Below are 24,992 nucleotides of genomic sequence, written 5' to 3' on the forward strand. Positions count from 1 at the left end.
CCTTATGTTATTACTAATTCCTTGTTAAATTCCTTATGTAGCTACTAATTCCTTGTTACAGTCCTCTTGTAGTTACTAATTCCTTGTTACAGTCCTTATATAGTTACTAATTCCTTGTTACAGTCCTTATATAGTTACTAATTCCTTGCCACAGTCCTTATATAGTTACTAATTCCTTGTCACAGTACTTATGTAGTTACTAATTCCTTGTTACAGTCCTTATATAGTTACTAATTTCTTGTCACAGTCCTTATGTAGTTACTAATTCATTGTCACAGTCCTTATATAATTACTAATTGCTTGTCACAGTCCTTATATAGTTACTAATTCCTTGTTACAGTCCTCATATAGTTACTAATTCCTTATCACAGTCCTTATATAGTTACTAATTCCTTGTTACAGTCCTCATATAGTTACTAATTCCTTATCACAGTCCTTATATAGTTACTAATTCCTTGTCACAGTCCTTATATAGTTACTAATTCCTTATCACAGTCATTATATAGTTACTTATTCCTTGTCACTGTAATATGTAGTTACTAATTCCTTCTCACAGTCCTTATGTAATTACTAATTCCTTCTTAGTCCTCTTGTAGTTACTAATTCCTTGTTACAGTCATTATATAGTTACTAATTCCTTGTTACAGTCCTTATGTAGTTACTAATTCCTTGTTACATTCCTTATGTAGTTACTAATTCCTTGTTACAGTCCTCTTGTAGCTACTATTTCCTTATCACAGTCCTTATATAGTTACTAATTCCTTGTCACAGTCCTTATGTAGTTACTAATTCCTTGTTACAGTCCTTATATAGTTACTAATTCCTTATCACAGTCCTTATGTAGTTACTAATTCTTTGTTACAGTCCTTATATAGTTACTAATTCCTTGCCACAGTCCTTATATAGTTACTAATTCCTTATCACAGTCCTTATCTAGTTACTAATTCCTACTCACAGTCCTTATGTAATTACTAATTCCTTGTTACAGTCCTCTTGTAGTTACTAATTCCTTGTTACAGTCCTTATGTAGTTACTAATTCCTTGTTACAGTCCTCTTGTAGTTACTAATTCCTTATCACAGTCCTTATATAGTTACTAATTCCTTGTCACAGTCCTTATGTAGTTACTAATTCTTTGTTACAGTCCTTATATAGTTACTAATTCCTTGTTACTGTCCTCATATAGTTACTAATTCCTTGTCACAGTCCTTATGTAGTTACTAATTCTTTGTTACAGTCCTTATATAGTTACTAATTCCTTGTTACTGTCCTCATATAGTTACTAATTCCTTGTCACAGTCCTTATGTAGTTACTAATTCTTTTGTTACAGTCCTTATATGGTTACTAATTCCTTGTTACTGTCCTCATATAGTTACTAATTCCTTGTCACAGTCCTTATATAGTTACTAATTCCTTATCACAGTCCTTATATAGTTACTAATTCCTTGTCACAGTCTTTATATAGTTACTAATTCCTTATCACAGTCCTTATATAGTTACTAATTCCTTGTTACAGTCCTCTTGTAGTTACTAATTCCTTATCACAGTCCTTATATAGTTACTAATTCCTTGTCACAGTCCTTATGTAGCTACTAATTCTTTGCTACAGTCCTTATATAGTTACTAATTCCTTGTTACAGTCCTCATATAGTTACTAATTCCTTATCACAGTCCTCATATAGTTACTACTTCCTTATCATAGTCCTTATATAGTTACTAATTCCTTGTTACAGTCCTCTTGTAGTTACTAATTCCTTGTTACAGTCCTTATGTAGTTACTAATTCCTTGTTACACTCCTCTTGTAGTTACTAATTTTTTGTTACAGTCCTTATATAGTTACTAATTCCTTGCCACAATCCTTATATAGTTACTAATTCCTTGTCACAGTCCTTATGTAGTTACTAATTCCTTGTTACAGTCCTTATGTAGTTACTAATTCCTTGTTACAGTCCTCTTGTAGTTACTAATTCCTTATCACAGTCTTTATATAGTTACTAATTCCTTGTCACAGTCCTTATGTAGTTACTAATTCTTTGTTACAGTCCTTATATGGTTACTAATTCCTTGTTACAGTCCTCATATAGTTACTAATTCCTTATCACAGTCCTTATATAGTTACTAATTCCTTGTCACAGTCCTTATATAGTTACTAATTCCTTATCACAGTCCTTATATAGTTACTAATTCCTTGTCACAGTCCTTATATAGTTACTAATTCCTCATCACAGTCCTTATATAGTTACTAATTCCTTGTCACAGTCCTTATGTAAATACTAATTCCTTGTTACAGTCCTCTTGTAGTTACTAATTCCTTTTACAGTCCTTATGTAGTTACTAATTCCTTGTTACAGTCCTCTTGTAGTTACTAATTTTTTGTTACAGTCCTTATATAGTTACTAATTCCTTGCCACAGTCCTTATATAGTTACTAATTTTTTGTTACAGTCCTTATATAGTTACTAATTCCTTGTCACAGTTTTTATGTAGTTACTAATTTCTTGTTACAGTTCTTATATAGTTACTAATTCCTTGTCACAGTCCTTATGTAGTTACTAATTCCTTGTTACAATCCTCTTGTAGTTACTAATTCCTTGTTATAGTCTTTACATAGTTACTAATTCCTTGTTATAGTGTTTACATAGTTACTAATTCCTTGTTACAGTCCTGTTGTAGTTACTAATTTTTTGTTACAGTCTTTACATAGTTACTAATTCCTTGTTACAGTTCTTATATAGTTACTAATTCCTTGTCACAGTTCTTATATAGTTACTAATTCCTTGTCACAGTTTTTATATAGTTACTAATTCCTTGTCACAGTCCTTATATATTTACTAATTCTTTGTCACAGTCCTTATATAGTTACTAATTCCTTGTCACAGTCCTTATATAGTTACTAATTCCTTGTCACAGTCCTTATATAGTTACTAATTCCTTGTCACAGTCTTTATGTAGTTACTAATTCCTTGTTACTGTCCTTATATAGTTACTAATTCCTTGTCACAGTTTTTATGTAGTTACTAATTCCTTGTTACAGTCCTTTTGTAGTTACTAATTTCTTGTTACAGTTCTTATATAGTTACTAATTCGTTGTCACAGTCCTTATGTAGTTACTAACTCCTTGTTACAGTCCTCTTCTAGTTACTAATTTTTGTTACAGTCCTTATATAGTTACTAATTCCTTGCCACAGTCCTTATATAGTTACTAATTCCTTGTTACAGTCTTTACATAGCTACTAATTCCTTGTTACAGTCCTCTTGTAGTTACTAATTCCTTGTTACAGTCTTTACATAGTTACTAATTCCTTGTTACAGTCCTCTTGTCGTTACTAATTCCTTGTCACAGTTCTTATATAGTTACTAATTCTGTGTCACAGTCCTTATATAGTTACTAATTTTTTGTCACAGTCCTTATGTAGTTACTAATTCCTTGTTACAGTCCTTATATAGTTACTAATTCCTTGTCACAGTACTTATGTAGTTACTAATTTCTTGTTACAGTCCTTATATAGTTACTAATTCTCTGTTACAGTCCTCTTGTAGTTACTAATTCCTTGTTTCAGTCCTTATATAGTTACTAATTCCTTGTCACAGTCCTTATATAGTTACTAATTCCTTGTCACAGTCCTTATATAGTTACTAATTCCTTGTCACAGTCCTTATGTATTGCTAATTCCTTGTTACAGTCCTTATATAGTTACTAATTCCTTGTTACAGTCTTTACATAGTTACTTATTCCTGTTACAGTCCTTATATAGTTACTAATTCCTTGTTACAGTCCTTATGTAGTTACTCATTTCTTGTTACAGTCCTCTTGTAGTTACTAATTCCTTGTTACAATCCTTATATAGTTACAAATTCCTTGTCACAGTCCTTATATAGTTACTAATTCCTTGTCACAGTCCTTATATAGTTACTAATTCCTTGTCACAGTCCTTATGTAGTTACTAATTCCTTGTTACAGTCCTGTTGTAGTTACTAATTCCTTGTTACAGTCTTTACATAGTTACTAATTCCTTGTTACAGTTCTTATATAGTTACTAATTCCTTGTCACAGTTCTTATATAGTTACTAATTCCTTGTCACAGTTTTTATATAGTTACTAATTCCTTGTCACAGTCCTTATATATTTACTAATTCTTTGTCACAGTCCTTATATAGTTACTAATTCCTTGTCACAGTCCTTATATAGTTACTAATTCCTTGTGACAGTCTTTATGTAGTTACTAATTCCTTGTTACAGTCCTTATATAGTTACTAATTCCTGTTACAGTCCTTATATAGTTACTAATTCCTTGTTACAGTTTTTATGTAGTTACTAATTTCTTGTTACAGTCCTCTTGTAGTTACTAATTCCTTGTTACAATCCTTATATAGTTACTAATTCCTTGTCACAGTCCTTATATAGTTACTAATTCCTTGTCACAGTCCTTATGTAGTTACTAATTCCTTGTTACAGTCCTTATATAGTTACTAATTCCTTGTCACAGTTTTTATGTAGTTACTAATTTCATGTTACAGTTCTTATATAGTTACTAATTTCTTGTTACAGTTCTTATATAGTTACTAATTTCTTGTTACAGTTCTTATATAGTTACTAATTCCTTGTCACAGTCCTTATGTAGTTACTAATTCCTTGTTACAATCCTCTTGTAGTTACTAATTCCTTGTTATAGTCTTTACATAGTTACTAATTCCTTGTTACAGTCCTGTTGTAGTTACTAATTCCTTGTTACAGTCTTTACATAGTTACTAATTCCTTGTTACAGTCCTTATGTAGTTACTCATTTCTTGTTACAGTCCTCTTGCAGTTACTAATTCCTTGTTACAATCCTTATATAGTTACTAATTCCTTGTCACAGTCCTTATATAGTTACTAATTCCTTGTCACAGTCCTTATGTAGTTACTAATTCCTTGTTACAGTTTTGTTGTAGTTACTAATTCCTTGTTACAGTCTTTACATAGTTACTAATTCCTTGTTACAGTTCTTATATAGTTACTAATTCCTTGTCACAGTTCTTATATAGTTACTAATTCCTTGTTACAGTCCTTATGTAGTTACTCATTTCTTGTTACAGTCCTCTTGTAGTTACTAATTCCTTGTTACAATCCTTATATAGTTACTAATTCCTTGTCACAGTCCTTATATAGTTACTAATTCCTTGTCACAGTCCTTATGTAGTTACTAATTCCTTGTTACAGTCCTGTTGTAGTTACTAATTCCTTGTTACAGTCTTTACATAGTTACTAATTCCTTGTTACAGTTCTTATATAGTTACTAATTCCTTGTCACAGTTCTTATATAGTTACTAATTCCTTGTCACAGTTTTATATAGTTACTAATTCCTTGTCACAGTCCTTATATATTTACTAATTCTTTGTCACAGTCCTTATATAGTTACTAATTCCTTGTCACAGTCCTTATATAGTTACTAATTCCTTGTGACAGTCTTTATGTAGTTACTAATTCCTTGTTACAGTCCTTATATAGTTACTAATTCCTGTTACAGTCCTTATATAGTTACTAATTCCTTGTTACAGTTTTTATGTAGTTACTAATTTCTTGTTACAGTCCTCTTGTAGTTACTAATTCCTTGTTACAATCCTTATATAGTTACTAATTCCTTGTCACAGTCCTTATATAGTTACTAATTCCTTGTCACAGTCCTTATGTAGTTACTAATTCCTTGTTACAGTCCTTATATAGTTACTAATTCCTTGTCACAGTTTTATGTAGTTACTAATTTCTTGTTACAGTTCTTATATAGTTACTAATTTCTTGTTACAGTTCTTATATAGTTACTAATTTGTTGTTACAGTTCTTATATAGTTACTAATTCCTTGTCACAGTCCTTATGTAGTTACTAATTCCTTGTTACAATCCTCTTGTAGTTACTAATTCCTTGTTATAGTCTTTACATAGTTACTAATTCCTTGTTACAGTCCTGTTGTAGTTACTAATTCCTTGTTACAGTCCTGTTGTAGTTACTAATTCCTTGTTACAGTCTTTACATAGTTACTAATTCCTTGTTACAGTTCTTATATAGTTACTAATTCCTTGTCACAGTTCTTATATAGTTACTAATTCCTTGTCACAGTTTTTATATAGTTACTAATTCCTTGTCACAGTCCTTATATATTTACTAATTCTTTGTCACAGTCCTTATATAGTTACTAATTCCTTGTCACAGTCCTTATATAGTTACTAATTTCTTGTTACAGTCTTTACATAGCTACTAATTCCTTGTTACAGTCCTCTTGTAGTTACTAATTCCTTGTTACAGTCCTCTTGTCGTTACTAATTCCTTGTCACAGTTCTTATATAGTTACTAATTCCTTGTCACAGTCCTTATATAGTTACTAATTTTTTTGTCACAGTCGTTATGTAGTTACTAATTCCTTGTTACAGTCCTTATATAATTACTAATTCCTTGTCACAGTACTTATGTAGTTACTAATTTCTTGTTACAGTCCTTATATAGTTACTAATTCTTTGTTACAGTCCTCTTGTAGTTACTAATTCCTTGTTTCAGTCCTTATATAGTTACTAATTCCTTGTCACAGTCTTTATATAGTTACTAATTCCTTGTCACAGTCCTTATGTATTGCTAATTCTTTGTTACAGTCCTTATATAGTTACTAATTCCTTTTACAGTCTTTACATATTTACTAATTCCTTGTTACAGTCCTCTTGTAGTTACTAATTCCTTGTTACAGTTCTTATATAGTTACTAATTCCTTGTCACAGTCCTTATGTAGTTACTAATTCCTTGTTACAGTCCTGTTGTAGTTACTAATTCCTTGTTACAGTCTTTACATAGTTACTAATTCCTTGTTACAGTTCTTATATAGTTACTAATTCCTTGTCACAGTTCTTATATAGTTACTAATTCCTTGTGACAGTCTTTATGTAGTTACTAATTCCTTGTTACAGTCCTTATATAGTTACTAATTCCTTGTCACAGTTTTTATGTAGTTACTAATTCCTTGTTACAGTCCTTTTGTAGTTACTAATTTCTTGTTACAGTTCTTATATAGTTACTAATTCGTTGTCACAGTCCTTATATAGTTACTAATTCCTTGTCACAGTCCTTATATAGTTACTAATTCCTTGTGACAGTCTTTATGTAGTTACTAATTCCTTGTTACAGTCCTTATATAGTTACTAATTCCTTATCACAGTCCTTATGTAGTTACTAATTCCTTCTCACAGTCCTTATGTTATTACTAATTCCTTGTTAAATTCCTTATGTAGCTACTAATTCCTTGTTACAGTCCTCTTGTAGTTACTAATTCCTTGTTACAGTCCTTATATAGTTACTAATTCCTTGTTACAGTCCTTATATAGTTACTAATTCCTTGCCACAGTCCTTATATAGTTACTAATTCCTTGTCACAGTACTTATGTAGTTACTAATTCCTTGTTACAGTCCTTATATAGTTACTAATTTCTTGTCACAGTCCTTATGTAGTTACTAATTCATTGTCACAGTCCTTATATAATTACTAATTGCTTGTCACAGTCCTTATATAGTTACTAATTCCTTGTTACAGTCCTCATATAGTTACTAATTCCTTATCACAGTCCTTATATAGTTACTAATTCCTTGTTACAGTCCTCATATAGTTACTAATTCCTTATCACAGTCCTTATATAGTTACTAATTCCTTGTCACAGTCCTTATATAGTTACTAATTCCTTATCACAGTCATTATATAGTTACTTATTCCTTGTCACTGTAATATGTAGTTACTAATTCCTTCTCACAGTCCTTATGTAATTACTAATTCCTTCTTAGTCCTCTTGTAGTTACTAATTCCTTGTTACAGTCATTATATAGTTACTAATTCCTTGTTACAGTCCTTATGTAGTTACTAATTCCTTGTTACATTCCTTATGTAGTTACTAATTCCTTGTTACAGTCCTCTTGTAGCTACTATTTCCTTATCACAGTCCTTATATAGTTACTAATTCCTTGTCACAGTCCTTATGTAGTTACTAATTCCTTGTTACAGTCCTTATATAGTTACTAATTCCTTATCACAGTCCTTATGTAGTTACTAATTCTTTGTTACAGTCCTTATATAGTTACTAATTCCTTGCCACAGTCCTTATATAGTTACTAATTCCTTATCACAGTCCTTATCTAGTTACTAATTCCTACTCACAGTCCTTATGTAATTACTAATTCCTTGTTACAGTCCTCTTGTAGTTACTAATTCCTTGTTACAGTCCTTATGTAGTTACTAATTCCTTGTTACAGTCCTCTTGTAGTTACTAATTCCTTATCACAGTCCTTATATAGTTACTAATTCCTTGTCACAGTCCTTATGTAGTTACTAATTCTTTGTTACAGTCCTTATATAGTTACTAATTCCTTGTTACTGTCCTCATATAGTTACTAATTCCTTGTCACAGTCCTTATGTAGTTACTAATTCTTTGTTACAGTCCTTATATAGTTACTAATTCCTTGTTACTGTCCTCATATAGTTACTAATTCCTTGTCACAGTCCTTATGTAGTTACTAATTCTTTGTTACAGTCCTTATATGGTTACTAATTCCTTGTTACTGTCCTCATATAGTTACTAATTCCTTGTCACAGTCCTTATATAGTTACTAATTCCTTATCACAGTCCTTATATAGTTACTAATTCCTTGTCACAGTCTTTATATAGTTACTAATTCCTTATCACAGTCCTTATATAGTTACTAATTCCTTGTTACAGTCCTCTTGTAGTTACTAATTCCTTATCACAGTCCTTATATAGTTACTAATTCCTTGTCACAGTCCTTATGTAGCTACTAATTCTTTGCTACAGTCCTTATATAGTTACTAATTCCTTGTTACAGTCCTCATATAGTTACTAATTCCTTATCACAGTCCTCATATAGTTACTACTTCCTTATCATAGTCCTTATATAGTTACTAATTCCTTGTTACAGTCCTCTTGTAGTTACTAATTCCTTGTTACAGTCCTTATGTAGTTACTAATTCCTTGTTACACTCCTCTTGTAGTTACTAATTTTTTGTTACAGTCCTTATATAGTTACTAATTCCTTGCCACAATCCTTATATAGTTACTAATTCCTTGTCACAGTCCTTATGTAGTTACTAATTCCTTGTTACAGTCCTTATGTAGTTACTAATTCCTTGTTACAGTCCTCTTGTAGTTACTAATTCCTTATCACAGTCTTTATATAGTTACTAATTCCTTGTCACAGTCCTTATGTAGTTACTAATTCTTTGTTACAGTCCTTATATGGTTACTAATTCCTTGTTACAGTCCTCATATAGTTACTAATTCCTTATCACAGTCCTTATATAGTTACTAATTCCTTGTCACAGTCCTTATATAGTTACTAATTCCTTATCACAGTCCTTATATAGTTACTAATTCCTTGTCACAGTCCTTATATAGTTACTAATTCCTCATCACAGTCCTTATATAGTTACTAATTCCTTGTCACAGTCCTTATGTAAATACTAATTCCTTGTTACAGTCCTCTTGTAGTTACTAATTCCTTTTTACAGTCCTTATGTAGTTACTAATTCCTTGTTACAGTCCTCTTGTAGTTACTAATTTTTTGTTACAGTCCTTATATAGTTACTAATTCCTTGCCACAGTCCTTATATAGTTACTAATTTTTTGTTACAGTCCTTATATAGTTACTAATTCCTTGTCACAGTTTTTATGTAGTTACTAATTTCTTGTTACAGTTCTTATATAGTTACTAATTCCTTGTCACAGTCCTTATGTAGTTACTAATTCCTTGTTACAATCCTCTTGTAGTTACTAATTCCTTGTTATAGTCTTTACATAGTTACTAATTCCTTGTTATAGTGTTTACATAGTTACTAATTCCTTGTTACAGTCCTGTTGTAGTTACTAATTTTTTGTTACAGTCTTTACATAGTTACTAATTCCTTGTTACAGTTCTTATATAGTTACTAATTCCTTGTCACAGTTCTTATATAGTTACTAATTCCTTGTCACAGTTTTTATATAGTTACTAATTCCTTGTCACAGTCCTTATATATTTACTAATTCTTTGTCACAGTCCTTATATAGTTACTAATTCCTTGTCACAGTCCTTATATAGTTACTAATTCCTTGTCACAGTCCTTATATAGTTACTAATTCCTTGTCACAGTCTTTATGTAGTTACTAATTCCTTGTTACTGTCCTTATATAGTTACTAATTCCTTGTCACAGTTTTTATGTAGTTACTAATTCCTTGTTACAGTCCTTTTGTAGTTACTAATTTCTTGTTACAGTTCTTATATAGTTACTAATTCGTTGTCACAGTCCTTATGTAGTTACTAACTCCTTGTTACAGTCCTCTTCTAGTTACTAATTTTTGTTACAGTCCTTATATAGTTACTAATTCCTTGCCACAGTCCTTATATAGTTACTAATTCCTTGTTACAGTCTTTACATAGCTACTAATTCCTTGTTACAGTCCTCTTGTAGTTACTAATTCCTTGTTACAGTCTTTACATAGTTACTAATTCCTTGTTACAGTCCTCTTGTCGTTACTAATTCCTTGTCACAGTTCTTATATAGTTACTAATTCTGTGTCACAGTCCTTATATAGTTACTAATTTTTTGTCACAGTCCTTATGTAGTTACTAATTCCTTGTTACAGTCCTTATATAGTTACTAATTCCTTGTCACAGTACTTATGTAGTTACTAATTTCTTGTTACAGTCCTTATATAGTTACTAATTCTCTGTTACAGTCCTCTTGTAGTTACTAATTCCTTGTTTCAGTCCTTATATAGTTACTAATTCCTTGTCACAGTCCTTATATAGTTACTAATTCCTTGTCACAGTCCTTATATAGTTACTAATTCCTTGTCACAGTCCTTATGTATTACTAATTCCTTGTTACAGTCCTTATATAGTTACTAATTCCTTGTTACAGTCTTTACATAGTTACTTATTCCTGTTACAGTCCTTATATAGTTACTAATTCCTTGTTACAGTCCTTATGTAGTTACTCATTTCTTGTTACAGTCCTCTTGTAGTTACTAATTCCTTGTTACAATCCTTATATAGTTACAAATTCCTTGTCACAGTCCTTATATAGTTACTAATTCCTTGTCACAGTCCTTATATAGTTACTAATTCCTTGTCACAGTCCTTATGTAGTTACTAATTCCTTGTTACAGTCCTGTTGTAGTTACTAATTCCTTGTTACAGTCTTTACATAGTTACTAATTCCTTGTTACAGTTCTTATATAGTTACTAATTCCTTGTCACAGTTCTTATATAGTTACTAATTCCTTGTCACAGTTTTTATATAGTTACTAATTCCTTGTCACAGTCCTTATATATTTACTAATTCTTTGTCACAGTCCTTATATAGTTACTAATTCCTTGTCACAGTCCTTATATAGTTACTAATTCCTTGTGACAGTCTTTATGTAGTTACTAATTCCTTGTTACAGTCCTTATATAGTTACTAATTCCTGTTACAGTCCTTATATAGTTACTAATTCCTTGTTACAGTTTTTATGTAGTTACTAATTTCTTGTTACAGTCCTCTTGTAGTTACTAATTCCTTGTTACAATCCTTATATAGTTACTAATTCCTTGTCACAGTCCTTATATAGTTACTAATTCCTTGTCACAGTCCTTATGTAGTTACTAATTCCTTGTTACAGTCCTTATATAGTTACTAATTCCTTGTCACAGTTTTTATGTAGTTACTAATTTCATGTTACAGTTCTTATATAGTTACTAATTTCTTGTTACAGTTCTTATATAGTTACTAATTTCTTGTTACAGTTCTTATATAGTTACTAATTCCTTGTCACAGTCCTTATGTAGTTACTAATTCCTTGTTACAATCCTCTTGTAGTTACTAATTCCTTGTTATAGTCTTTACATAGTTACTAATTCCTTGTTACAGTCCTGTTGTAGTTACTAATTCCTTGTTACAGTCTTTACATAGTTACTAATTCCTTGTTACAGTCCTTATGTAGTTACTCATTTCTTGTTACAGTCCTCTTGCAGTTACTAATTCCTTGTTACAATCCTTATATAGTTACTAATTCCTTGTCACAGTCCTTATATAGTTACTAATTCCTTGTCACAGTCCTTATGTAGTTACTAATTCCTTGTTACAGTTTTGTTGTAGTTACTAATTCCTTGTTACAGTCTTTACATAGTTACTAATTCCTTGTTACAGTTCTTATATAGTTACTAATTCCTTGTCACAGTTCTTATATAGTTACTAATTCCTTGTTACAGTCCTTATGTAGTTACTCATTTCTTGTTACAGTCCTCTTGTAGTTACTAATTCCTTGTTACAATCCTTATATAGTTACTAATTCCTTGTCACAGTCCTTATATAGTTACTAATTCCTTGTCACAGTCCTTATGTAGTTACTAATTCCTTGTTACAGTCCTGTTGTAGTTACTAATTCCTTGTTACAGTCTTTACATAGTTACTAATTCCTTGTTACAGTTCTTATATAGTTACTAATTCCTTGTCACAGTTCTTATATAGTTACTAATTCCTTGTCACAGTTTTTATATAGTTACTAATTCCTTGTCACAGTCCTTATATATTTACTAATTCTTTGTCACAGTCCTTATATAGTTACTAATTCCTTGTCACAGTCCTTATATAGTTACTAATTCCTTGTGACAGTCTTTATGTAGTTACTAATTCCTTGTTACAGTCCTTATATAGTTACTAATTCCTGTTACAGTCCTTATATAGTTACTAATTCCTTGTTACAGTTTTTATGTAGTTACTAATTTCTTGTTACAGTCCTCTTGTAGTTACTAATTCCTTGTTACAATCCTTATATAGTTACTAATTCCTTGTCACAGTCCTTATATAGTTACTAATTCCTTGTCACAGTCCTTATGTAGTTACTAATTCCTTGTTACAGTCCTTATATAGTTACTAATTCCTTGTCACAGTTTTTATGTAGTTACTAATTTCTTGTTACAGTTCTTATATAGTTACTAATTTCTTGTTACAGTTCTTATATAGTTACTAATTTGTTGTTACAGTTCTTATATAGTTACTAATTCCTTGTCACAGTCCTTATGTAGTTACTAATTCCTTGTTACAATCCTCTTGTAGTTACTAATTCCTTGTTATAGTCTTTACATAGTTACTAATTCCTTGTTACAGTCCTGTTGTAGTTACTAATTCCTTGTTACAGTCCTGTTGTAGTTACTAATTCCTTGTTACAGTCTTTACATAGTTACTAATTCCTTGTTACAGTTCTTATATAGTTACTAATTCCTTGTCACAGTTCTTATATAGTTACTAATTCCTTGTCACAGTTTTTATATAGTTACTAATTCCTTGTCACAGTCCTTATATATTTACTAATTCTTTGTCACAGTCCTTATATAGTTACTAATTCCTTGTCACAGTCCTTATATAGTTACTAATTTCTTGTTACAGTCTTTACATAGCTACTAATTCCTTGTTACAGTCCTCTTGTAGTTACTAATTCCTTGTTACAGTCCTCTTGTCGTTACTAATTCCTTGTCACAGTTCTTATATAGTTACTAATTCCTTGTCACAGTCCTTATATAGTTACTAATTTTTTGTCACAGTCGTTATGTAGTTACTAATTCCTTGTTACAGTCCTTATATAATTACTAATTCCTTGTCACAGTACTTATGTAGTTACTAATTTCTTGTTACAGTCCTTATATAGTTACTAATTCTTTGTTACAGTCCTCTTGTAGTTACTAATTCCTTGTTTCAGTCCTTATATAGTTACTAATTCCTTGTCACAGTCTTTATATAGTTACTAATTCCTTGTCACAGTCCTTATGTATTGCTAATTCTTTGTTACAGTCCTTATATAGTTACTAATTCCTTTTACAGTCTTTACATATTTACTAATTCCTTGTTACAGTCCTCTTGTAGTTACTAATTCCTTGTTACAGTTCTTATATAGTTACTAATTCCTTGTCACAGTCCTTATGTAGTTACTAATTCCTTGTTACAGTCCTGTTGTAGTTACTAATTCCTTGTTACAGTCTTTACATAGTTACTAATTCCTTGTTACAGTTCTTATATAGTTACTAATTCCTTGTCACAGTTCTTATATAGTTACTAATTCCTTGTGACAGTCTTTATGTAGTTACTAATTCCTTGTTACAGTCCTTATATAGTTACTAATTCCTTGTCACAGTTTTTATGTAGTTACTAATTCCTTGTTACAGTCCTTTTGTAGTTACTAATTTCTTGTTACAGTTCTTATATAGTTACTAATTCGTTGTCACAGTCCTTATATAGTTACTAATTCCTTGTCACAGTCCTTATATAGTTACTAATTCCTTGTGACAGTCTTTATGTAGTTACTAATTCCTTGTTACAGTCCTTATATAGTTACTAATTCCTTGTCACAGTTTTTATGTAGTTACTAACTCCTTGTTACAGTCCTCTTGTAGTTACTAATTTTTGTTACAGTCCTCTTGTAGTTACTAATTTTTGTTACAGTCCTTATATAGTTACTAATTCCTTGCCACAGTCCTTATATAGTTACTAATTCCTTGTTACAGTCTTTACATAGCTACTAATTCCTTGTTACAGTCCTCTTGTAGTTACTAATTCCTTGTTACAGTCTTTACATAGTTACTAATTCCTTGCCACAGTCCTTATATAGTTACTAATTCCTTGTTACAGTCTTTACATAGCTACTAATTCCTTGTTACAGTCCTCTTGTAGTTACTAATTCCTTGTTACAGTCTTTACATAGTTACTAATTCCTTGTTTCAGTCCTTATATATTTACTAATTCCTTGTCACAGTCCTTATATAGTTACTAATTCCTTGTCACAGTCCTTATGTATTGCTAATTCTTTGTTACAGTCCTTATATAGTTACTAATTCCTTTTACAGTCTTTACATAGTTACTAATTCCTTGTTACAGTCCTCTTGTAGTTACTAATTCCTTGTTACAGTCTTTACATAGTTACTAATTCCTTGTCACAGTCCTTATGTAGTTACTGATTCCTTGTTACAGTTCTTTTGTAGTTACTAATTTCTTGTTATAGTCCTTATGCAGTTTTTTATTCTTCTTGTCTTCACCATTTTATAGTTATTCAGTGTCTTCCTTGTAGTAGCGCCTTAATTTCTCAGCCATCTTGATATAGTCCTTCTGCAGTTCTTTAATATTCTTGTTTTAACCATTCTGTAGTTCTCTATCAAGAAAGCTATGGTCCTTGTGTATTGTATTATCTTATTGTTACAGTTCTTCTGTATTTTATTAATTTCTTATAGTTTTGTAGTTTAACTTGTTGTTGTACTTTTGCATTTTTTTTAACCTTCTTGTTTTAACCATTCTGTAGTTGTGTAGTTTTCTTTATATAGTCCTTCTGTAGTTTATCAACTTCTGGTTATTGTAGTCCTTTTATAGTTTATTAATTTGTTGTTGTAGTCCTTTTGTAGTTTATTAATTTGTTGTTGTAGTTCTTTAATCATTTTGTCTTAACCATTCTCTATTTTCAGTGTTCTTGTTGTAGCAGTCCTTTAGTCATCTGACCTTCTTGATACAGTCCTTCCATAGTTCTTTTGTCATTTTACTTTAACCATTCTCTATTTTCAGTGTTCTTGTTATAGCAGTCCTTTAGTTCTCTAACCTTCTTGATATAGTCCTTCCGTAGTTTTTTTAATTTTCTTGATATAATCTTTTTGTATTTTATTGACTTCTTGTGGTCCTTCTGTAGTTCTTCAGTATTCTTGTTATAGTAGTCCTTTATTTGTGTAGACTTCCTAATACAGTATTTTTGTAGTTTATGAAATTCTTGTTATAGTCCTTTTCGTGTCTTAACCATTCTGTCATTCTTCAATGTTTTTGCCATAATAATCCTTTATTTCGCTATTGTTTTTTATATAATCCTTCTGTAGTTTATTAACTTCTTGTTATAGTACTTCTGCAGTTCTCTGATATCCTTCACTTCATCATGGTGTATTTCTTGACTGTTCTTGTTATAGTAGTCCTCTATTTCTCTAGACTTATGGATATAGTGTTTCTGTAGTTTTTAATCTTCTTATAGTCCTGTCATTTTTAATTTTCTTGTTGTAACTCTTCTGCAGTTCATATCTCTTAATATTCTTCAATACTCTTAATACACTCCCTCTGTAATTATTCAGTCAATTTAATATAATCCTACTGTAGTTCTACAATATTTCTGTTGTAGTTCTCGGAAGTTTTACAATATTCTTGGTAACAGCCCTCTTGTAGTTCTTTAATCAATCTGGTATAATTCTTTCTGCACGATTTCCTATTGTTTTATCGACTGAACTGTCAGTTTCGCTTGTAATGACCTTACCTGTGTTAGAATTTTTCAGTAAATTCAATAACTCGTTCTTGTAATTTCTCTCATAATTAAATTCCTCTTACTTTGTTGGTGATATTTCAGCTTTTGCTTTTTTTGTTATTGATGTCCTTTTTATTTTACCTCCTTCTTCAAAGTTTCTATTTTTCTTCTTCTTGGTGGTCTTTCTAATGTTTCGTAATTTTTATGAAATTTTCAATTTCACTTGGTGCACGTGTTATTTTTTAAAGTAATATTCTTTTTTATTATAAACAGAATCATTCCACTATTAATACCATTACTCTAACAGTTGCAGTTATAGAGCAGGTGCTGTTGGATTATTCAATAAAAAAGAAAATAATACACGTTTTTTATTTACTCGAATATAAGTCTACGAGTTGGCTTCATTAATCTTCACTAAACAAGTGTTTCGAGCACTACTGAATTTATTGTATTCGGTCAACCTGATTAACTCTGGATTGAGCAAAATGCGACTTAGACAACTGATGTTTAGGATATACTATGTTGTTGTTATTGTACATTCGTCTAATTCTTAAATTCCCGAGAACTAGATAAAAACGTAGTTTTTAAAAATGAATGAAAATGTAACAGGCCTAATACTAATGTCGTAATATAAGTAAAATTACTTGTCATACTTCGTTAACTAGTAAAAGGTGTTCACACCATAGCAATTGTTGTTGAATCAAATGGTTTAGATAAGTAATGTTGCGGCCACTGTTGTATTTGGTGTATTTCGGCTGGTCTGACAAGCTCAGGATTGAAGGAAACTTGTCAGCAATAGATAAATGTAGTGTAATTGAAGGACTGTTATTATGCACTGTTCTAATTATTCAAAATCGTTAAGAGACTAGGTAAAGAATATAACTATTTAATTCTGTAATATACGTCTAATACTAACATCTTATAACAAATATAGTTGTAAGTATAATTACACTTTGCTAATCGTTAATCTATAAGGAATTTGGGTGTTGATTACTATAATCAGCGATGACATCTAGCCGTGTTAATATTACTGGTGTAGAAATTGTGATTTCATACTGAAACATTGTTGGAATGTAACAGAAAGTTAACTTTGGATAATGGCATATAACTAACTGTTCGACATTGATACTTTGTTAGAATTTTAAAACTGTCATATGTAGCGACCTCTTTCCTCACTGGTCTCCAAAACCCTGTTAGGTCTAAAAAAAAAGTGTCACTGTACTTTAATTACTTTTTAAGTTTCAATCCTTCAGATTAAACTAAACTTTTCTACGAAGTTGAGGCCTATCTATTTGTTTGTAATATCTATTTCGCTAAGACGCATATTAATAGCAAAACAAAATTGCACTCGAACTACGTCAACGTAAAATCTGTACAGTGTGTTGTAAACATACGTTTAAAAGTAATTCTGTAAATTGTTGTATAACCGATTACTTTTCTTTGAAATATATTTCTGTCGCTATTAAAATGTAACACCACGCCCAATCCTAAAAAAAAAAAGTTATTCGCCCAACTCGCTCACGTCAAGGCCACCCAGACAATTACGGTGTCCATACTTATTTCTTTATTAATAAGTGCTTGCTTATGACGGCCTACTGGTTACGTTGATTCTTATTTCAATCCTTGGATATTTTATTTAATTTTTTGACTGTTTTTTTAAGTCCAAAGCTACACACAAGGCTGTGCCCACCACAGGTAATGGAACCCTGAATTTTAGTGTTACCAATGTGCCACTGCGTGACTTTCTGTTAGTAATTCTGTTATCACAGAAATACAAAAGTTCGTACATGATTTCCTGATACATGTTTAAAATCATGACAACGCCAAACAAATGCCAAAGGTTGAGCATTAGATGTGTACATAAAAGTACTAGCCTAGCTGCATGATATTACATTTTAGAGAAAAGCCTTAAAGTATGAAGAAATATCTTAATTATATGTTTCTTCTGATTTCGACAGTTTGTTAAAATGTATTGGTTTCGTATGATGTTATATTACACATTGCCGAGGTGTGATGGTAATTTATAATTGTGTGGTCTTTTTAGTCTTTGCTGTGACATTACGTTATAGTTTCGTATTGTTTACTGATTTTCCTGTTTTACTAGTTAAAACATTAATTATCCCACTGAAATAGTATTGTCATATTTTTATAGGCGGCAGAACCAGGAGACATGTACCCCCCAATTTTAATAGATAATAAACTTGTGTTTATTCATCATTAACAGTTGTCGTTTCGGTTTTGAATTCACTGCATATTCTAATCTTAGCAATGTTTGTTCAAGCACAGACTTCAGACGTAAAGGCATTCAGGTAACAAAGATAATCAGACGCAAAAGTTTGCAGGTAACATAATTAGATATAAAGGTTCTTATGTGAAATAATTAATTAGGTGTACAAGTATGCATGCGACATAGACCTAAGTCATGCAGGTAACATAGCAGATAATTAGATGCGAGTCATTACCAGTTGTTGTTGTGTTTTTAACATATGATACATTTCAATTGCCTCTACTTTTAACTACTATAAAAAAGTTTTGTTCGCTAAATAAATATTATTTGCTTTCTCTCTAATAGGTCTTATGTCGTAGATCATATTGAAGGTTCTTATGTTTATTACCACATGTGAGGACTCGTTACTCTTATCTACAGGGTCTGTGGACATTCAAAACGCCTTCGGTCAAATTACCAAATACCCTGTAAACCAGAAACCGTGACTTCTTTTCTCATGGTCAAATTGGATATTAGTTATCACTTCAGACAGTCTTAGGTTTACACGTAGACGCCTGAGGCTAAAACAGAAAACTAGCTAAAAAAAAGCCTCACGACTGAACGAAGTGTAACATTGTTATGAATACGTAATTGTATATCTTCTGACTATCAACTTTCAGAAATGTCTTTTGTGATTTCATTTTTGAGAACCTATAACGAACCACAATAAGGTTGGCCGATTGTGTTTCCAATGAGCTAAAACGAACAGTTATGAAATTCGTTGTATTGGGTTGAGGAATAATTCGTGAGCGTTTTTTCAAGTTAACAAAATATATTCATAAATGAACGCTTTCGCAAAATATTTCATGTCATTTGGTAGATAAATTTTTGCTCTAATAGATGGTGTGTTTGATTTTCATATGTCTTTAATTTTTGCTTTCATTTTCAGCTCATTAAATGAGTGGACAAAATCGAGCATTTTCGACACCATCTGCTTTTCGCATTTAATTTCTTGCAATTTCGTTTAAAACAATGCATACTATATATCTAGGTATTACATGAAATAAAGTATCATAATAAATGTTTTGGGTGTAATGTGTTCATGCATTGAAGTATTATAGTCTTGCATGTAATGCTTGAATGAAATTATTTAAAAACGCTCACGAATTATCCCTCAACCTAATACTTCACTTAAATACAAATTACCTATTGGCGTCTTGTAAGATTAGGCTAGTACTTTCCTTGGATGTACCAGTTTAAATCTCGCAGTATATATTGATTCTTGAAACAAATTATTTGGATCCGTAATAAATATTTATAATTATATATGATATTAATTATAAATAATTATCCAATTTTCAGTCACATTTCGGCAACTCGAGAGTTTTTGTTTTTCTAACAAGCTCGTCTTGTTTAATTTTGAGCTCGTGACATTGGTGAGACTGCTATATTGTTTACACAAAAAAGTAACTTGGTCGAGTAAGGTTAGTCTTAGCTTGAAAGATTTCCTGTGTAATTTCTGAAAAACTTTCATATTTTAGAAATGGCTTTAGTCCTTGATATTAAAAATTTCTTATCAAAAGTTCCGGATTTTCGAAGATTAGGTTTGGTTTGTTTTGACTTTCACGCAAAGCTACACGAGGGTTATTTGTGCTAGCCGTCCCTAATTTAGCAGTGTAAGACTAGAGGGAAGGCAGCTAGTCATCACCACCCACTGCTAACTCTTGAGCTACTCTTTTAAAACCAACGAATAATGGGATTGACCGTATATTATGACGCTACCGCGGCTGAAAGGGCGACATGTTTAGTGTGACGGGATTTAAACCTGCCATTCTCAGATTACGAGTCGAGTGCGTTAACCACCTGGCCATGCCGAGCCCGTAGATTAGGATTAAATAATACCGTATAAAGTAATTACGCAGATAGTCCTCGTGTAGCTTTGTGTGAAGATTCAAAACAAATTCTATATTATTAAATTTACTTTATTGTTGGTTGCTGCGTATAATTTAAATATCTTGTCTTAAACTTTTATCAATATTTCACATAAATATTTAGAATTAATATTTCTTATTTAGCTATGTATCGAAATACGTTTCATGTATCAGAAGAAACAAATCAAACATTTCTTTTAATTATATGTATTCAGTAACATTATAATTTATTCCATGTAATACCTGAATTAATTGTAATTCTTCACATTGTTTAACGCAAGCTGGAGTATATTATAGATATTTTTATAAATCAAATCGCTATGTCTTCAGACTCCCGGAGCTATCGATACACTACTGTATTAGTGAACTTGAAGGATAACAACAACTCATGACGAAGCGAAATATTGAGCTAATAATGTAACACTATAGGTTGTAAATTTATACAAATATGTGTAATGTTTCGATTATTTCTAATTTTAATAGGATTCATTTAAACTGTAACTTATGCGTATTATTTTACAAATAATCAAATAATCACAAATAGAAATCTTTTCTGCTGCATTCTAGAAACTGTAAAATCAAGACATTTGTTTTTACCCATAAACATAGTTACGTTTTCTCGTTTAAAGGTACTTTTTGTGTTATGTTTTTTAAATATAATATACTGCTGTAGCTACCTACACCGTAACAAGTGACAAGAGATAAACCTTTGTTCATTTAAGACCTTGGCCTAGTTTCATGAAAACAAAGGAAACTCAATTTGGTATTGTTGTTAGTTTGTTAATGATTAAATCATAAATACTCGTTAAAGACTTTGTTCTTATTGTATCAACAATTGTTGGCCCCTTATATTCATGTGATACTACTTTTTAATGTTTTAAACTGTTAGTTACTATTAAACTTTCAAAGTTTGCTAGTAAAGCAGTTATAAGACAATAAATTTGTGGTAATAAATGTTGAAGTGTGTATAACATGAACCTGATATAAATTGGGTTCTTGAGTTTGTATACAAACATGTGTTGACGATCAGTAACACTTTATTCCTGATAAAAATGATCGTCCTAATTAGAGATTGCTCCTTGACAATAGCAGAGCTGCCATTTTGAAAAGGCTGGTTGTAGAAACTTTTTAAAATGATTTTGTGCGTGTGTGTTTATGGTAGCAGAAATAACATACTGAGGCTAAGAGGCTTAGAGAAAAGCAGGGGAATACTAAAAGAAATGGAATTGTTGTTGTTATTAACCCATAAACAGCGGGAATGTTGTAGATAGCAGCATCAATTGATGATGGCTGCCATTTAAGGGTTAAATACTCTTGTTTAATATAAGTATTAGTTATACGCATCACTTCTGTGATACTTTGTCCATCATGGTTGTCAGGTAAAATAAAATCTGACTGTGGCTGGGTAAATACAAAACTTTCATATTTTAGAAATGGCCTTATTCATTGATATTAAAAATTTCTTATAAAAAGTTCTGGATTTTCGGTTGTGTGTGTTTTCTTATAGCAAAGCCACATCAGGCTATCTGCTAAGCCCACCGAGGGGAATCGAACCCCTGATTTTAGCGACATAAACCCGTAGACTTACCGCTGTACTAGCAGGGGGCATTTTCGAAGATTAGGTTTGTTTTGTTTTGAATTTCGCGCAAAGCCACACGAGGGTGAAAAAAAGGAATACAGCTTTATCATGAAATTGTTTGTACGTGAACAAAATCTAAACAGGTCTTGGATTCGTTTAAAGAAGTGCATTTCTTATCATGTTTGACATATTGTTCTCTACTTAAACAGCATAAAATAATGCTTTTTTGAGTTGTTTGTTCGAACAATTTATAACAACATTCCACAATGTATATTGTTACCTTGTTCACCAACAAGTTTGAGGACAACTTTGTTCTTCTTGTATTGGTCGTTCTTATTTTATTTTACCCGTTCATGTACTTGTGTATCTTTAATCTTAATTTAGAATCTCGATTTCTGTGAACCGGCGGCTGTCCCTTCTGTTCTACCATCATTGGTTTCTTTTATGAAACAACTTCAATTCTCACAAACAGTTTTTCCTGCCCCGTATCTTACAAGTCCGTGTGTTCTTATTTCAACATTGAACAAACTTCAGTCAATTTGCCTAATATATCATTATACATGAATATCTACATTTTAAACAAAATTTATAAATGTAACGAAAGAGTTTGCATCCATTTACCATGATGACAGCTGACGAAATCGCAGACAAGATCAATAATTTGGATGCTGACGTTAACCATAAAATTGCATGTTTCTTTATCAGAATAACTAATTAAATTATATTCAATAAACATTTGGGGAACAGACCACAGCTAATGTTTCATCTTTGATGTAGGTCCCAGTTATGATGATTTATTTACTACTAATTCATTCATATAAAATGAATAAAACAGCATAGCATACTGGGTAATCACACCAGCTGAGCTTCCTGGGATATTGAATATAGTAACTCCAGCCATCTTAACATAAACTAAAAAAAAGACGAACCTTATTGTTCTCATTCTTTTAAACAACTTTTGGTTCTGATTAATATAATTACCGCAATTTGACAAAGTTGGATAAAAATATCAAATTAAGACAGTGAAGTAGTTAGGACACTGGGTTCGTATCCTCGGCCCACTAAACATGGACCCTTTTTCAGCTGCAAGACCGTTATAGTGAAATTATTTATTGGTAAAAGAGTAGCCTGAGTGTTGGCGGTGGATGGTAATAACTAGCTGCCTTCTCTCTAGACTTTCACTACTAAATTATGGTTTTCCAGCGCAACTTGCGTTGCTTTATGCGAAATTCAATACAAACAAACGTATTAGAATAATATTTGTATCATTAAATCTTCGTGTATCACTACAGCTAACTTTGTTACGTATACCACTATAGCTAACTTCGTTACGTCTATATTGATACGTACAGATCCTCATAAAATTGGCCCGGCATGGCCAGGTGGTTGAGGCACTCGACTCGTAATCCGAGGGTCGCGGGTTCGAATCTCCGTCACACTAAACATCCTTGACCTTTCAGCTGTGGATACTTTGTAATGTGACAGTCAATTCAACTATTCGTTGGTAAAAGAGTAGCCCAAGAGTTAGCAGTGGGTGGTGATGACTAGCTGTTTTCCCTCTAGTCTCATATTGCTAAATTAGGGACGGCTAGCGCTGATAGTCCTCGTGTAGTTTTGCGCGAAATTCAAACGAAACCTTATAAAATTTTTAAAAATATCTTTATTGTACTTTTTTATTATTACAGCTTCAATCTTCGGTCTGCTTTTATTGTGCAGTTTAAAATCTCTTTTACCCGTCCATCATTCTGCGTTATAACAGAAATTTGATTAACGTTCAATCTGAAACTATAGAATTAAACACTAGAATTAGAGATCAAATCCATTCAATCAGATTTTTAATTTCATTTTCTCAACCATTTAATATGTAGTCAATATTCCAATGAGACAAGTACTAAATATGTAGTCAATATTCCAATGACACAAGTACTAAATATGTAGTCAATATTCCAATGACACAAGTACTAAATATGTAGTCAATATTCCAATGACACAAGTACTAAATATGTAGTCAATATTCCAATGACACAAGTACTAAATATGTAGTCAATATTCCAATGACACAAGTACTAAATATGTAGTCAATATTGCAATGACACAAGTACTAAATATGTAGTCAATATTCCAATGACACAAGTACTAAATATGTAGTCAATATTCCAATGACACAAGTACTAAATATGTAGTCAATATTCCAATGACACAATTACTAAATATGTAGTCAATATTCCAATGACACATGTACTAAATATGTAGTCAATATTCCAATGACACAAGTACTAAATATGTAGTCAATATTCCAATGACACAAGTACTAAATATGTAGTCAATATTCCAATGACACAAGTACTAAATATGTAGTCAATATTCCAATGACACAAGTACTAAATATGTAGTCAATATTCCAATGACACAAGTACTAAATATGTAGTCAATATTCCAATGATACAAGTACTAAATATGTAGTCAATATTCCAATGACACAAGTACTAAATATGTAGTCAATATTCCAATGACCCAAGTACTAAATATGTAGTCAATATTCCAATGACACAACTACTAAATATGTAGTCAATATTCCATAAATATGTAGTCAATATTCCAATGACACAACTACTAAATATGTAGTCAATATTCCAATGACACAAGTACTAAATATGTAGTCAATTTTCCAATGACACAAGTACTAAATATGTAGTCAATATTCCAATAAATACTAAATATGTAGTCAATATTCCAATGACACAAGTACTAAATATGTAGTCAATATTCCAATGAGACAAGTACTAAATATGTAGTCAATATTCCAATGACACAAGTACTAAATACGTGGTGAATATTCCAATGAGAGAGTCAATATTCCAATGTACTAAATATGTAGTCAATATTCAATGACACAAGTACTAAATATGTAGTCAATATTCCAATGACACAAGTACTAAATATGTAGTCAATATTCCAATGACACAAGTA

Source organism: Tachypleus tridentatus, chromosome 10 (assembly GCF_004210375.1).
Source record: "Tachypleus tridentatus isolate NWPU-2018 chromosome 10, ASM421037v1, whole genome shotgun sequence".
Lineage (NCBI taxonomy): Eukaryota > Metazoa > Arthropoda > Merostomata > Xiphosura > Limulidae > Tachypleus > Tachypleus tridentatus.